This window comes from Salvelinus sp. IW2-2015, unplaced genomic scaffold (genome assembly GCF_002910315.2).
Source record: "Salvelinus sp. IW2-2015 unplaced genomic scaffold, ASM291031v2 Un_scaffold560, whole genome shotgun sequence".
NCBI classification, from domain to species: domain Eukaryota; kingdom Metazoa; phylum Chordata; class Actinopteri; order Salmoniformes; family Salmonidae; genus Salvelinus; species Salvelinus sp. IW2-2015.
This window is the reverse complement of record NW_019942573.1, coordinates 276,167-292,604: the sequence shown is the minus strand read 5'-3', so window position 1 is coordinate 292,604 and position 16,438 is coordinate 276,167. Positions and strand designations below refer to the sequence as shown.

Sequence of the window (16,438 nt, the reverse complement as noted above, 5' to 3'; positions counted from 1 at the left end):
TCAGGAGACCATCCGCCACCTCATCAGGAGCATGCCCAGGCATTGTAGGGAGGTCATACAGGCACGTGGAGGCCACACACACTACGGAGCCTCATTTTGACTTGTTTTAAGGACATTACATCAAAGTTGGATCAGCCTGTAGTGTGGTTTTCCACTTTAATTTTGAGTGTGACTCCAAATCCAGACCTCCATGGGTTGATACATTTGATTACCATTGAAAATTTTTGTGTGATTTTGTTGTCAACACATTCAACTATGTAAAGAAAAAAGTATTTAATAAGAATATTTCATTCATTCTGATCTAGGATGTGTTATTTTAGTGTTCCCTTTATTTTTTTGAGCAGTGTATATATCCCAATGCCCCAGGGCAGCGATTACCCTGTGTAGGGTGCAGTCTTCAGCTGGGACTTTAAACGGGTGTCCTAACTCTCTGTGGTCACTAAAGATCCCATGGTACTCATCGTAAGAGTAGGGGTGTTAACCCCGCTGTCCTGGTGAAGTTTCCAATCCGATCATAATGTCCACATCATCCCCAGCTTCCAATTGGCTCATTACTCTCCCTTGTAACTATTACCTGGTTTAATAAAATATTCAGTGTCAGGTCTTTGCCACCATCTTGTGGTCAAAAATTATTATCCCGCTGCATGAATACAAACAATACTGAGGGTTATCAGTATTATAACCAAAGACAACCTAGCTACTGTACTTTCTAAACTCTGATATAACATTTACCACTCAAATCAGAAACAATTTAACCAGAAGAGATTACTGAGCTATAAAACACCTACTTAGTTCCTTGAGCATGCCTTTGGGGAATCCTTGTCAAGCAATCACAACATACGATACTATTATTTGTTAAAATGTCAGTTTATTGCATTAATCAATGGTAATACCATAAATAGTCTTACTTTTAGAAATTGCAGTCTATGACATGGAAAGCAAGTCCTCGACAGATTAAACACACACAACACCATACAAACAGAGCACACGTATCAACAGAAAACACATTGTCAGACGATTGGGATCAAGTTACCAACTTCTATTAAAGTGACACAGCCATGTCCATTCGTCCTTCATAAATAAACATAACAGCCATGTCTGCCTCATGCAGCATTGCCATGTACAGTACATATGGTTGCCACATTTCTATTCAGATTATTCAGGAATGATTTACCCCAGTTCAACTTACTGTACAGACAAAAACAATCAGGAAAAGAGATGTGTGAGCATGATGATACATTTATTCAATTGGTGTTTGGACTAGAAACCTATATCTAAATGCACACACTCATATGGCAAGAATGAAACAACTTATTCCTAGAAACCGCTGTCAGGTTTCGTCTTTGCATCCATAGGTAGTTTCATCTCAAGCCCAGATGACATGATCAGAGCTTAATAAAGAAACTGTTTATAATTGTCAGAGGATGACTACAAAACTACAGCCTTAATATTCTGTGGCTGTTTGTGATTGAGAGAGAACAGTATTGTCATTGTAAAACATTGTCAGAAGTGAGTGCTTACAGCAAGGTAGATCCCCTGTGCTCAAACCGCTGGCCCAGGAGATCTTCCAAATAAGAGACAGAACACACTAGCTAGTCTAGCTAATCCTCTGATTGACATCCGGATTTATGAAAGACGATATCCAAACGCAACAATCAAAGCAATGAGGCACAAAAGCCCTATGGCATAATACACCGCTCAAGAATAGGATGCACAGAACACAATTGCCTAAATCAAAGTAACTATGGAGTGCTGGTTTCATACTATGAGGTAGTTTATATGATATTCAACTTCTTTTACTTAATGTAAAGGACTTGTTGTACAAAGAGAGAACATCCTAAGCCAGTTGGGTGTTGTTCCCAGAACAAATGATTTGTGAAACGTAGCTAATTTTGGTTAATGTAAATTACCCCAGGTAAGTACAGTTAAGTGTCAGGGTACAGTAGTAAAATGCTGTACATGTTAAGTTGGTATTTACAGTGCTTGGGAATCACAACACAAAAGTAGAAAATCCAAATTAAACCATCATATTAGTATCTCTACTCATTAACGTTCAAAGTAATAAAAAAAAAACATACAAAAAGTTAAATGCGGAAAGCATAGTCAGAGTTATAAAAAATTAAAAACAGAAGGCAAATTGACCCAAACGTTCCTGTCCAGTGCACCAAAGGGCAATTTGTTCAGTTTTTACCTCTTCCCTCAGTCCCTTTTTGGTTTTGTGCTCACACAGTCTTTTCAAGTATTACCACATTCCAGTGACAAATCCGGAAAATTTTCTCATCATGTTTTTGCTTCTAGTGGTTCCTTGACCTCTTCAGACTAAGAAAAATATTTGAGGAAGCGTGTAAGTAGGAGAGAGCTTAAAATGGCTATGAGGACAGATTGGAGTAGCTGGGTGGTGAGAACTTTCGCTTCAGGTATTTGATGATATAGAGAGGAAGACAGCTGACGACGGGGATCACTGACAGCTTCCACAGGAAGGCTGGCGTTGTGATGAAGGCCAGGTCTGGGTGAAAAAACAACACAGGTTAGAAATCTGTCCAGATATCAGCACATTCAATATGTGACAGACACTAACATGTTGATATACATTATTTTGCTATCACAATACCGTTCAAAAGTTTGGGGTCACTTAGAAATGTCCTTGTTATTGAAAGAAATACGCATTTTATTTGGTCCATTAAAATAACAGCAAATTGATCAGAAATACAGTGTAGACATTGTTAATGTTGTAAATGACTGTTGTAGCTGGAAACGTCTGAGTTTTTTATGTAATATCTACATAGGCGCACAGAGGCCCATTATCAGCAACAATCACTCCTGTCTTCCAATGGCATGTTGTGTTAGCTAATCCAAGTTTATCAATTTAAAAGGCTAATTGATCATTAGAAAACCCTTTTGCAATTATGTTAGCACAGCTGAAAACTGTTGTTCTGATTAAAGAAGCAATAAAACTGGCCTTCTTTAGACTAGTTGAGTATCTGGAGCATCAGCATTTGTGGGTTCGATTACAAGCTCAAAATGGCCAGAAACAAAGAACTTTCTTCTGAAACTCATCAGTCTATTCTTGTTCTGAGAAATGAAGGCTATCCATGCGAGAAATTGCCAAGATACTGAAGATCTCGTACAACGCTGTGACCTACTCCCTTCACAGAACAGAGCAAACTGGCTCTAACAAGAATAGAAAGAGGAGTGGGAGGCCCCGGTGCACAACTGTGCAAGAGGACAAGTACATTAGAGTGTTTAGTTTGAGAAACAGACGCCTCACAAGTCCTCAACTGGCAGCTTCATTAAATAGTACCCGCAAAACACCAGTCTCAACGTCAACAGTGAAGAGGCGACTCCGGGATGCGGGCCTTCTAGGCAGAGTTGCAAAGAAAGCGCCATATCTTAGAATGGCCAATAAAAATAAAATATTAAGATGGGCAAAAGAACACAGACACTGGACAGAGGAACTCTGCCTAGAAGGCCAGCATCCCGGAGTCGCCTCTTCACTGTTGACGTTGAGACTGGTGTGCTCTTCAAATTAGCGGACTCAGCTATTTCAGCCATACCCGTTGCGGACAGGTGTATAAAAGCGAGCACACAGCCATGCAATCTCCATAGACAAACATTGGCAGTAGAACAAAGTGGAAAAGTAGCCAATTGTCATACTTGAGTAAAAGTCACACAGTAAAATACTACTTGAGTAAAAGTCTAAAAGTATTTGGTTTTAAATATACTTAAGTATCAAAAGTAAAAGTCATTTCAAATTGCTTGCATTAAGCAAACCAGACGGCACAATTTTCTTGTTGTAAATTGTTTACGGATAGCCAGGGGCACTCCAGTCTCAACACACAGACATAATTTACAAACTAAGCATTTGTGTTTAGTGAGTCCGCCAGATCAGAGGCAGTAGGGATGTTCTCTTGATAAGTGAGTGAATTGGACTATTTTTTACCTTAAAAATGTAACGAGTACTTTTGTGTGTCAGGGAAAATGTATGAAGTAAAAAGTACATTATTTTCTTTAGGAATGTAGTAAAGTGAAAGTTGTAAAAAAGTGGTTTAAAGTATTTTTACTTAAGTACTTCACACCACTGGTAGAATGGCCTTAATACTGAAGAGCTCAGCGACTTTCAATGTGGCACCATCATAGGATGCCACATTTCCAACAAGTAGGTTCATAAAATTTCTACTGTTATTGTGCTGTTATTGTGAAGTGGAAACGTCTAGGAGAAACAATAGCTTAGCCGTGAAGTGGTAGGCCACACAAGCTCACAGAACGGGACCGCCAAGTGCTGAAGCGCATAAAAATAGTCTGTCCTCAATTGAAACACTCACTACCGAGTTCCAAACTACCTCTGGAAGCAACGTTAGCACAATAACTGTTCGTCGGGAGCTTCATGAAATGGGTTTCCATGACCGAGCAGCCACACACAAGCCTAAGATCACAATGCTCAATGCCAAGCGTTGGCTGGAGTGGTGTAAAGCTCACCACCATTGGACTCTGGAGCAGTGGAAATGTGTTCTCTGGAGTGATGAATAACACTTCACCATCTGGCAGGCCGAAGGACGAATCTGGGTTTGGCGGATGCCAGGAGAACACTACCTGCCCGAATGCATATTGCCAGCTGTAAAGTTTGGTGAAGGAGGAATAATGGTCTGGGGCTGTTTTTCATGGTTCAGGCCCATTAGTTCCAGTCAAGGGAAATCTTAACACTACAGCATACAATGACATTCTAGATGATTCTGTGCTTCCAACTTTATGACAACAGTTTGGAGAAAGCCCTTTCCTGTTTCAGCATGACAATGCCCCCATGCACAAAGCGAGGTCCATACAGAAATGGTTTGTTGAAGATCGGTGTGGAATAACTTGCCTGGCCTGCACAGAGCCCTGACCTCAACTCCATTAAACATCTTTGGGATCAATTGGAATTCCGACTGCAAGCCAGGCCTAAATGGGCAACATCAGTGACGACCTCACTAATGCTCATGTGGCTGAACGGATGTCTCCGCAGCAATGTTCCAACATCTAGTAGAAAGCCTTTCCAGAAGAGTTGGGGCAGTTATAGCAGCAAATGGTGGACCATCTCCATATTAATGCCAATGATTTTGGAATGAGATGTTAGACAAGCAGGTGTCCACATACTTTTGTTCATGTAGTGCATATGTCACATCAAATAGGGCTGCAAAAGACATGGTCAGAGTCTGGTCACAGAAGGAACATGAACAGGGCTGAGCAGTCACAGCACGGTCAAAAACAGTGATTAGAGGAAAGATTGAAAAGGAGGTGGAACAGAAGACAGGTAGCATTTCCACAGTGCTGTACAGCTACCCAGAAAAGCTCCAAAGGACACCCTGCCTATGCCTGTCCCAAGGCCACATACAATGGAAAAAGAGAGGACAAGTAGCAGAGAGAAAGCGAGAGAGAAAGAGACAAGGTGAAGTGCCAGCATGAGAGAGAGAAAATAACAGGGAGCGAGAGATACAAAAGAGAGCGAGGGAGAGAGACAGAAGACGGCAGACACAAGCAAAGCAAAGCACAGACCTCCAAGGTTTAATTGGGTTAACTCATAAACATAAGTGCAAAGTGCATCAAACTAAAAACACAAAAGCTGCAGTGTAGTGTAGTGCAAAGGGTGATATTGTTACTACAAGAGTAAAGTGTTTGGAAAACCAGCCTTCGACATAACAAAAAGCAACATAACAAAATGATTATTTCCCCTCAATACTTCTGAGCACAATAGCTAACAGCATAATAAAAAAAATAAGGGGGGATAAATAAAGTTGAATTTAGTTGTTTTACTCCTCAGGTAAAGAATATTTGCTTACCAAAGTACTCGTTGAGGAAGGCGAGCGAGGCTATGTAGCAGCCCAGACTGAGGAACTCTGCTAGCACCATGAGCCAGGTACAGATGTTGTGCGCCACCATGAGCAGCTCGGTGAGGATCAGCGCAGTGAAGGAGATGGCCACCACGTGCACAAACTCCGACTCAAAACAACAGCAGTTCACCGTACATCAGGATGCCACCTGGGGACGCCTCAAAGAAGTGTTAGTGACGTAGTAGCGGTTGAGTAACTGTTTAAATCAGCTTGAGAAAGAAACTAGAGAATTGATGAACTAGAATGTATTCTAGTAATCAACTAGAATCAATTTGTTTCTATTTAATAACGATAAGACCTAAAAATACAATGAATTGGTTTATTCTTTTAGGGGACGAAATATGTACATTAGGCCTTTGTTTTGGTTTATTTATTTTAAGTTACTTTGATCCTCAATGGGGAAAGATGGATTGTCACGGCTGTTGAAAGATGAGTACCAAGGTGCAGCGTGGTGAGCATACATTTTCTTTATTTTAATCAAAACGACACCTAACAAAACAATAAACACTACAAAAAAACTAACCGTGAAGCTCAAAGGCTATGTGCCCTAAACAAAGTCAACTTCCCACAAAGACAGGTGGAAAAAAGGGCAGCCTAAGTATGGTTCTCAATCAGAGACAACGATAGACAGCTGTCCCTGATTGAGAACCACACCCGGCCAAACACAAAGAAATACACAACATAGAACACCCATCCCAACTCACGCCCTGACCAACCCAAAATACAGACATAAAAGGGATCTCTAAGGTCAGGGCGTGACAGGGATACCTAGTCAGTTGTACAACTGAATGCATTCAACTGAAATGTGCCATCCGCATTTAACCCAACCCCTCTGAATCAGAGAGGTGCGGGAGGCTGCCTTAATCGACATCCACGTCATCAGCGCCCAGGGAACAGTGGGTTAACTGCCTTGCTCTGGGGCACAACAACATATTTTTACATTGTCAGCACAGGGATTCGATCAAGCAACCTTTCAGTTACTGGCCAAACGTCCCTACCCGCCAGGCGGCTACCTGCCGCCCCTTCAATGCTCACTGAAAGTCTGTTATTCAATGCATGTTCATTGACACACCAGACAGAGTCCACCTATTAGGATTACAGTAAGTCTGAAGACACAGGGTTTGACGCTCTTTGATTGTGGACATAATAGGGGTGTACCTTCTTATTACTGGGTCTAGTTTCTTCATTTTCAAAACAAAGTAGTCAATAGTGAGATACAGGTATATTACTGGTAGGCATTTTCTACAATCTATTTTATAATTTGGCATTCACTGTACACAGATCATTGTAGCAGTTCCGTATCTCATACAAAGGATGAGAGTGGTTAGTTGGTACAGAACCTCGGCCATAGGTGAGCCCCTTTCCACCTATGGCACAGGGGCTCACCTATGGAACAGGTTCTGTTGTCTGTGTGCTGCTTGAGCAGGTGGACGATCTGGGCTTTCTGAGTGGTTGGAGCAGCGACAGCAGACTACCGCTGGACACTGACACGCCAGCTCCACAAACTCATGCTCATAGTCCCGCAGACACACCTGTGGGAAGAGAAACATATGGATTTGGAAAATGCAAACACATCCGGACCCACAAGCACATTCACATATAACTTACTGTACCATCTCTTCAGATCAATGGTGATAAAATGTAGTTTGTTTTGCTTATAAAATCATAATTGATGATGTGCTTTGTTGCTCTTTTTGTGGTTTTGGACTCAAAAGGTTTTAGTTTTGACACCAGAATATTTTTGGCTGCATCTACAGTACCATCTTGAGAGAAGTGTGTTGTGTTGTAGTACCGCCAAGGGGTCTCTAGAGATGACCAGAGCACAGTCGTGTTTCCTTCTGAAGGCATTGAGCTCCAGATGGGCCTCTCCACCGTTGGAGACCTGCTCGAGAGCCCGGCAACACAATTAGTGGATGGACAGATACAAGACCATTTCCTCATCCCTTTAAAACACTCATAAAGTGACAGATTATTATTTTAACATTAAAAAGAAAGAGAAGCGTACCAATCTTCACTTCTGGACACCAAATGGGAGCTTTTAGCGATACAAGTAGCTGTCTCCAGCTTGTCCCCAGTAAGCATCCATATCTGAACAGAAAACAAAACCATGACATGGAATCAGTGACAGAGTATCCGCAATGGCATTAACAGGACCATCTTGCAGTATTTCATATTATACAAGGACCAGTCAAATTCTATGGAGTGCCTCTTTTTCACAGCTAACATTATACTGTACATGGAAACAACAGCACAATATAAATGCAGCCAACATGAACAGTACGTTCACAGTTGTAGTAAAACACAGAAGGATAGTGTGGTCTCACACCTTGATTCCAGCATTGCTGAGGAGCTCCAGGATTGGCCTGACATTGGCCTGTAGTTGGTCCTCAACCCCAGTCAAACACATAAGCTCCATCTCTTTCTCCAGACTTTCTACCACCGCTGACACCTTCAGAGCCCGGTCATGCATACTCAGCTTGGCCTGGTTGTACCAGTTCTACACCAACACAGAGAGTGAAAGAGAGACCATCAGTGTGGGAGGAGAGATGAGAAAGGAAGTGATAATTAAAGAGAGGTAGGGAGGTACAAATAGATAGTCAAAGGGAGAAATCTGAGATAAATAAATAGCCATGGCAAGAGAGAGTATAGTGCAAGAGAGGAGAGGAAATAAGTGGAACGAGGGAAAGTAGGCAGCGCATTGGGTTTGTAGGTTATTTTGAAATCAGCAGGACATTAATCCTCTAGTCTAAGCCTGGGTGGGGATTCTATTACGCTAACATATGGAATTGTTTTAAGATGGTCATACAAAGGATCATTTAGATATTTGACTTTGCATTTTAAGAGCCCTTTAGGCATCAAAAAAATATACAGTACCAGTCAAAGGTTTGGACCTATTCATTCAATGTTTTTTCTTTCACCTTACATTAAAACTATGAAAAAACACACATGGAATCATGTAGTAACCAAAATAGGGTTAAACTAATCAAAATATATTTTTGATTCTTCAAAGTAGCCACCCTTTGCCTTGATAACAGCTTTGCACACTCTTGGCATTCTCTCAACCAGCTTTATGAGGAATGCTTTTCCAACAGTCTAGAAGGAGTTCCCACATATGCTGAACACTTGTTGGCTGCTTTTCCTTCACTCTGCAGTCCAAATCATCCCAAACCATCTCAATTGGGTTGAGGTCAGGTGATTGTAGAGGCCAGGTCATCTCATCCAGCACTCCACTCTCCTTGGTCAAATAGCCCTTACACAGCCTGGAGGTGTGTTTTGGGTCATTGTCCTGTTGAAAAGCAAATTATAGTCCCACTAAGCACAAACCAGATGGGAAGGCATATCGCTGCGGTAGCCATGCTGGTTAAGTGTGCCTTGAATTCTAAATAAATCACAGACAGTGTCACCTGAAAAGCACCCCCCACACATCCTCCTCCTTGCTTCACGGTGGGAACCACCCATACGGAGATCATCCGTTCACCCACTCTGTCTCTCACCAAGACACAGCATTTGGAACCAAAAATGTCAAATTTGGACTCATCAGACCAAAAGGACAGATTTCCGTCAGTCTAATATCCATTGCTCATGTTTCTTGGTCCAAGCAAGTCTCTTTTTCTTATTGGTGTCCTTTATTAGTGGTTTCTTTGAAGCAATTCGAGCATGAAGGCCTGAATCACGCAGTCTCCTCTGAACAGTTGATGTTGTGTCTGTTACTTGAACCCTGAAGCATTTATTTGGGCTGCAATTTCTGAGGCTGGTAACGGTAATGAACGTATCCTCTGCAGAATTTAACTCTGGGTCTTCCTTTCCTGTGGCTGTCCTCATGAGAGCCAGTTTCATCATTGCGCTTGATGGTTTTTGTAACTGCAAATGAAAAAAACTTTTAAAAGTTCTTGTTTGACTGACCATGTTTTAAAGTAATGATGAACTGTCACTGCTCTTTGCTCATTTGAGCTGTTCATGCCAAAATATGGACTTGGTCTTTACCAAATATGGCTATCTTCTGTATACCACCCCTAACTTGTCACAACACAACTGATTGGCTCAAATGCATTAAGGAAAAAAAGAAAATACACAAATTAACTTTTAACAAGGTACACCTGTTAATTGAAAAGCATTACAGGCATTACAAGCATTACATTCATGAAGCTAGTTGAGAGAATGCAAAGTTGTCATCAAAGCAAAACGCACAGACATGACACAGGAACAGAAACAATAATGTCTGGGGAAGGAACCAAAGGGAGTGACATACAGTTGAAGTCGGAAGTTTACATACACTTAGGTTGGAGTCATTAAAACTCGTTTTTCAAACACTCCACACATTTCTTGTTAACAAACTATAGTTTTGGCAAGCCAGTTAGGACATCTACTTTGTGCATGACAAGTAATTTTTACCACAATTGTTTACAGACAGATTATTTCACTGTATCACAATTCCAGTGGGTCAGAAGTTTACACACACCAAGTTGACTGTGCCTTTAAACAGCTTGGAAAATTCCAGAAAATGTCATGGCTTCAGAAGCTTCTGATAGGCTAATTGATATAATTTGAGTCAATTGGAGGTGTACCTGTGGATGTATTTGAAGGCCTACCTTCAAACTCAGTGCCTCTTTGCTTGACATCATGGGGAAATCAAAAGAAATCAGCCAAGACATCAAAAAAAATAATTGTAGACCTCCACAAGTCTGTTTCATCCTTGGGAGCAATTTCCAAACGCCTGAAAGTACCACGTTCATGTGTACAAACAATAGTACGCAAGTATAAACACCATGGGACGACGCAGCTGTCATGCCACTCAGGAAGGAGACGTGTTCTGTCTCCTAGAGTGGAACGTACCTTGGTGCGAAAAGTGCAAATCAATCCCAGAACATCAGCAAAGGACCTTGTGAAGATGCTGGAGGAAGCAGGTACAAAAGTGTCTATATCCACAGTAAAACAAGTCCGATATCGACATAAGCTGAATGGCCGCTCAGCAAGGAAGAAGCCACTGCTCCAAAACCGCCATAAAAAAGCCAGACTACGGTCTGCTACTGCACATGGGGACAAAGATTGTACTTTTTGGAGTAATGTCCTCTGGTCTGATGAAACAAAAATAGAACTGTTTGGCCATAATGACCATCGTTAGGAAAAAGGGGGAGGCTTGCAAGCCGAAGAACACCATCCCAACCGTGAAGCACGGGGGTGGCAGCATCATGTTGTGGGGGTGCTTTGCTGCGGGGGGACTGGTGCACTTCACAAAATAGATGGCATCATGAGGTAGGAAAATTATGTGGATATATTGAAGCAACATCTCAAGACATCAGTCAGGAAGTTAAAGCTTGGTCACAAATGGGTCTTCCAAATTGACAATGACCCCAACAATACTTCCAAAGTTGTGGCAAAATGGCTTAATGACAACAAATCAAATCATAGTTTATTTGTCACGTGTAACAAATACAATAGGTGTAGACCTTACAGTGAAATGCTTACTTACAGGCTCTAACCAATAGTGCGAGAAAAAAAAGTGTGTGTGTGTAAGTAAAGAAATAAAACAGTAAAAAGACATTTGAAAATAATAGTAGCTAGGCTAACAAACTCACCCCATTCCATACAAATGTGCGCAACCGCGACATTCAAATGAGGCCGCAAAGAAAACGACTGGGACTGTAGCAACTGTGTTGACTTCAAAATCTGGGGAGTGAACTACGTTTGTATTCATCGACATGGTAATGGCTCTATAGTATTGGAGAAAAGTTGGAAAAAACGGACCCTCCGTTACATCGTGGCGTGTCATGCCGTAACGTACAGCACGCATAAAGCAACTATTTCTGCCTTACAATCTCTCTCCACCAGGTGTAGCACTTCTCTCATCATTTAAAAACAAGAAATGGACAGTGACGGGGGTAAGGGGGTATACTTAGTCATTTTTTTGCGTCGTCACTGCAAGCGATCATGACTCMCAAAAGACAATGTTTACTTCTGAAGATCACTTTAGCACCGCCCTAAAAACCCAATTCAAATTCGACACAAACCTTCAAATAGGTATGTAATGACGCATTACATAAACTCTTTATAGTGTTTTATTTACATTTGTGGTGATAAGTTGGACAGATCGAGTGAAAAAAAGTTGTTTTCCCACACGACATCTCTCCTTCTCTCTATCACGCATTAGTTTCGCTTCCCCACCCGCCATTTTTAAGAAGACCCGCCGGAGCTCATTGCCTTCTTGAATCATGCAGAAACGGGCAGCGTGGAGGTCATGTCATTTATTTTGTTGGAAGGGGGAGAAATTAAGCTTTACAATGGTATTGACATTAGTTGATCTGGAAGTATTAAGTTTTTGTGGCGCTAAAATAAGGTCAATTGTACGGACCAATGCGATGTACAAATATGAGTGAGTTTACATTATATACAGACACCGGTTAGTCAGGCTTATTGAGGTAGTATGTACATGTAGGTATGGTTACAATGACTATATATATTTGATGAACATAGAGTAGCAGTAGCGTAAAAAGAGGGGTTGGCAGGTGGTGGGACACAATGCAGATAGCCCAGTTAGCCAATGTGCGGGAGCACTGTTTGGTCGGGCCAATTGAGGAAGTATGTACATGAATGTATAGTTAAAGTGACTATGCATATAAGACAAACAGAGAGTAGCAGCAGCGTAAAAGAGGGGTTGGGGGGGGCACACAACGCAAATAGTCCAGGTAACCATTTGATTACCTGTTCAGGAGTCTTATGGCTTGGGGGTAAAAACTGTTGAGAAGCCTTTTTGTCCTAGACTTGGCACTCCGGTACCGCTTGCCATGCGGTAGTTGAGAGAACAGTCTATGACTGGGGTGGCTGGGGTCTTTGACAATTTTTAGGGCCTTCCTCTGACACCGCCTGGTGTAGAGGTCCTGGATGGCAGGAAGCTTTGCCCCAGTGATGTACTGGGCCGTACACACTACCCTCTGAAGTGCCTTGCGGTCAGAGGCCAAGCAATTGCCATACCAGGCAGTGATGCAACCGGTCAGGATGCTTTCGATGTTGCAGCTGTAGAACCTTTTGAGGATCTCAGGACCCATGCCACATCTTTTTAGTTTCCTGAGGGGGAATAGGTTTTGTCGTGCCCTCTATACGACTGTCTTGGTGTTTGGACCATTCTAGTTTGTTGTTGATGTGAACACCAAGGAACCTGAAGCTCTCAATCTGTTCCACTACAGCCCCATCGATGAGAATGGGGGCATGCTCGGTGCTCCTTTTCCTGTAGTCCACAATCATCTCCTTAGTCTTGGTTACGTTGAGGGATAGGTTGTTATTCTGGCACCACCCGGCCAGGTCTCTGACCTCCTCCCTATAGGCTGTCTCGTCGTTGATCAGGCCTACCACTGTTGTGTCGTCTGCAAACTTAATGGCGTTGGAGTCGTGCCTGGCCATGCAGTCGTGGGTGAACAGGGAGTACAGCAGGGGACTGAGCACGCACCCCTGGGGAGCTCCAGTGTTGAGGATCAGCGTGGCAGATGTGTTGCTACCGACCCTCACCACCTGGGGGCGGCCCGTCAGGAAGTCCAGGATCCAGTTGCAGGGAGGTGTTTAGTCCCAGGTTCCTTAGCTTAGTGATGAGCTTTGAGGGTACTATGGTGTTGAACGCTGAGCTGTAGTCAATGAATAGCATTCTCACATAGGTGTTCCTTTTGTCCAGGTGGGAAAGGGCAGTGTGGAGTGCAATAGAGATTGCATCATCTGTAGATCTGTTTGGCGTATGCAAATTGGAATGGGTCTAGGGCAGGGGTGTCAAAGTCAAATGGACGGAGGGCCAAATAAAAAATTTAGCTACAACCGAGGGCCGACTGTTCGAATGTTCATTGAAAAAATTTTAAATGACGCATATAGTCTAGTGAACCTAATTGAACCTACTGAAAACCTAACAAATATATTCCAATATGATCAGATAAATAAAGCAATATTTTCTTATGGCTCCAGTAATCTTTAATTTTCAACAGACACAAAAGACAAATTCCTTTATATAAAAATCCCCATAACATGAACATTAAATGAAAGAAACCGGTATTCAAGGCACCATCATAGCCTATATTTTCTATTTTAGCAAAAGTGGGCTAAATTTACTTCAAAGAAAAAAACAATAATAGCAATTTTCTATCATCCACTCAACTTAAATATTTTAAATATAATTGGATTGAAATACAATAAAATAAAGTGCAAAATCTATTAATCAAAAACAACACTTTGTAAGGAGAAGTAACATGCAGTGAAAACAAATATTAAACTTGAACTTTTTAAACTTGAACTGAGTAAAAACTCTAAATATGTGTATTGCACAGTAATGTTCACTTGTTTGAGGTTGAGGGTGATACTTGGTGGTGTCCCATCTTTTCCACAAGTTCATCAATGTTCGGGGTAAGGCTCTGAGCTGAGGAAATCCTCAGAATTGAGTGGAGGTGTTCAGCAGTAAGTCGACTTCTTGTGATGTTTTGTTCAGGTTCATCAAAGAAAACAGTTGTTCACACAGGTATGTGCTGCCAAACATAGACAACGTTTGAGCAGCCTGGATGCGCAGCTGGGCATTGTGTCGGGAGGAACGGCGAACTCCGCAGCACCCACTGCCGCTATATTTTGCCCTCAGTGCATCATTGCATTGGAGGTCAACAACTCCATTTGGAGTTTGTGGTGAGCTTTCCACGTCAACAGCAATGGTTACCGAGCAGTTCCAACCTGCTTTTTTTGCTTCAAAGTCAGCAAAGCGCGTCGAAAGTCAGCGGCAAGCATACCTATTTTATCAGCCAACTGTGCGCTCGGGAACGCACTGGTAGAGAGCTTCTCTTTCATGGTCTGGCACTGGGAAAGTGGCTCAAATTTTCTTTCCGCATCTGCGTCTCCCACAGAGTCAGTTTGTTTTAAATGCCTTCACTGTGACTGTACATATCAGAGATGACATGATCCCGACCCTGCAGCTGCAAGTTCATTGCATTCAGATGACTCGTAATGTCACACAGAAAAGCCATTTCACACAGAAACATTTCGTCTCGGAGTTTGTTGTGTCTTTCCCTTTGCTGTCCAAGAACAGACAAATCTCCTCACGAAGCTCGAAACATCTTTGAAGCACCTTTCCCTGGCTTAGCCATCGCACCTCTGTGTGATAAGGCAAATCACCATGCTCCGTTTCTAACTCCGTCAGAAATGCCTTGAACTGGCGTGATTCAAACCTTTGGCTCTGATAAAGTTAACTGTGCGCGTGATGATGCTCATTACATGCTCCATTTTCAAGGCTTTACCGCACAACGCTTCCTGGTGTATGATACAATGATAAGCTGTCAGCTCACCTGTCGCGTTTTCCTCTTGCTTCTTTTCCCGATCTTCGCCACCAGTCCGCTCCTGTGTCCACACATCGCAGGTGCTCCGTCGGTGTCAAACCCACGAGTTTTTCCCAAGGCAGCTCCATCTCATTTACACATCTTGACACCTCTTCATACAAATCATGCCCCGTAGTTGTGCCATGCATAGGACGTAAAGCCAAAAACTCCTCTGTCACGCTTAGGCTGGAGTCCACTCCGCGGATGAAAATTGACAACTGGGCAATGTCAGAAATGTCGTGCTCTCATCCACAGCCAAGGAATATGCAATGAAATCTTTTTCCTTTTTCACAAGCTGCTCTTTTAGATTGATGGACAACTGGTCTACTCTCTCGGCAATGGTGTTTCTGCTCAGACTCACATTTAAAAAGAGTTGCCTTTTTTCTGGCAAACTTCGTCACAAACTTTAATCATGCAGGTTTTGATGAAATCCCCCTCCGTAAATGGCCGGGCTGATTTAGCGATCTCTCTGCCAAAATAAAACTGGCCTTGACAGCAGCCTGGCCTTGTGATTTGGCTTTTTGAACAAGGCCTGTCGAGATTTGAGGCCTCGTTTTAATTCCTCTGCCTTTTGTAGCCTTTGTTCCATGTCCATATTCTTGTTTTGTCCGCGTTTTCGTTTCATAATGTCGTCTCAGATATACTCTTTCAGTACCGCCACACTTTCTCCACACAGAAGACACACAGGTTTTCCAGCTACCTCCGTGAACATATACTCCGACTCCCACCTTGTTTGAAACCCCGGTTCTCAGTGTCCACCTTCCGTTTTGCCATTTTTGATGGGTATCTGAAAGTTAATTTACTGTGATGCTGACGACTGCTGTGCCAATAAAATATTGAAATGAAGCAGCTACTGCTCGGTGCGTCACCGTTGCATTGTGAAATGTAGTATTGGTGCGTGTAAAAGATCTGCGGGCTGCCGGCTTGCTGCGGGTCTGCGGGCCGGTTCTAATAATAAATCAAGATCATCCCAGGGCCGTAAAAAACCTTCTCGCGGGCCGGATGTGGCCCGCGGGCCTTGACTCTGACATATGTGGTCTAGGGTTTCTGGGATAATGGTGTTGATGTGAGCCATTACCAGCCTTCAAAGCACTTCATGGCTACGGACGTGAGTGCTACGGGTCTGTGGTCATTTAGGCAGGTTGCCTTTGTGTTCTTGGGCACAGGGACTATGGTGGTCAGCTTGAAACATGTTGGTATTACAGACTCAGACAGGGAGAGGTTGACAATGTCAGTGAAGACACC

General features: G+C 42.6%; 1 pseudogene; it reads right to left on the bottom strand.

Annotated features, from left to right (window-relative positions):
• Positions 1-950: 950 nt before the first annotated feature.
• Positions 951-16,438, bottom strand: part of LOC112068540 (probable phospholipid-transporting ATPase IIB) — a 37,448-nt pseudogene continuing 21,960 nt past the window's right edge.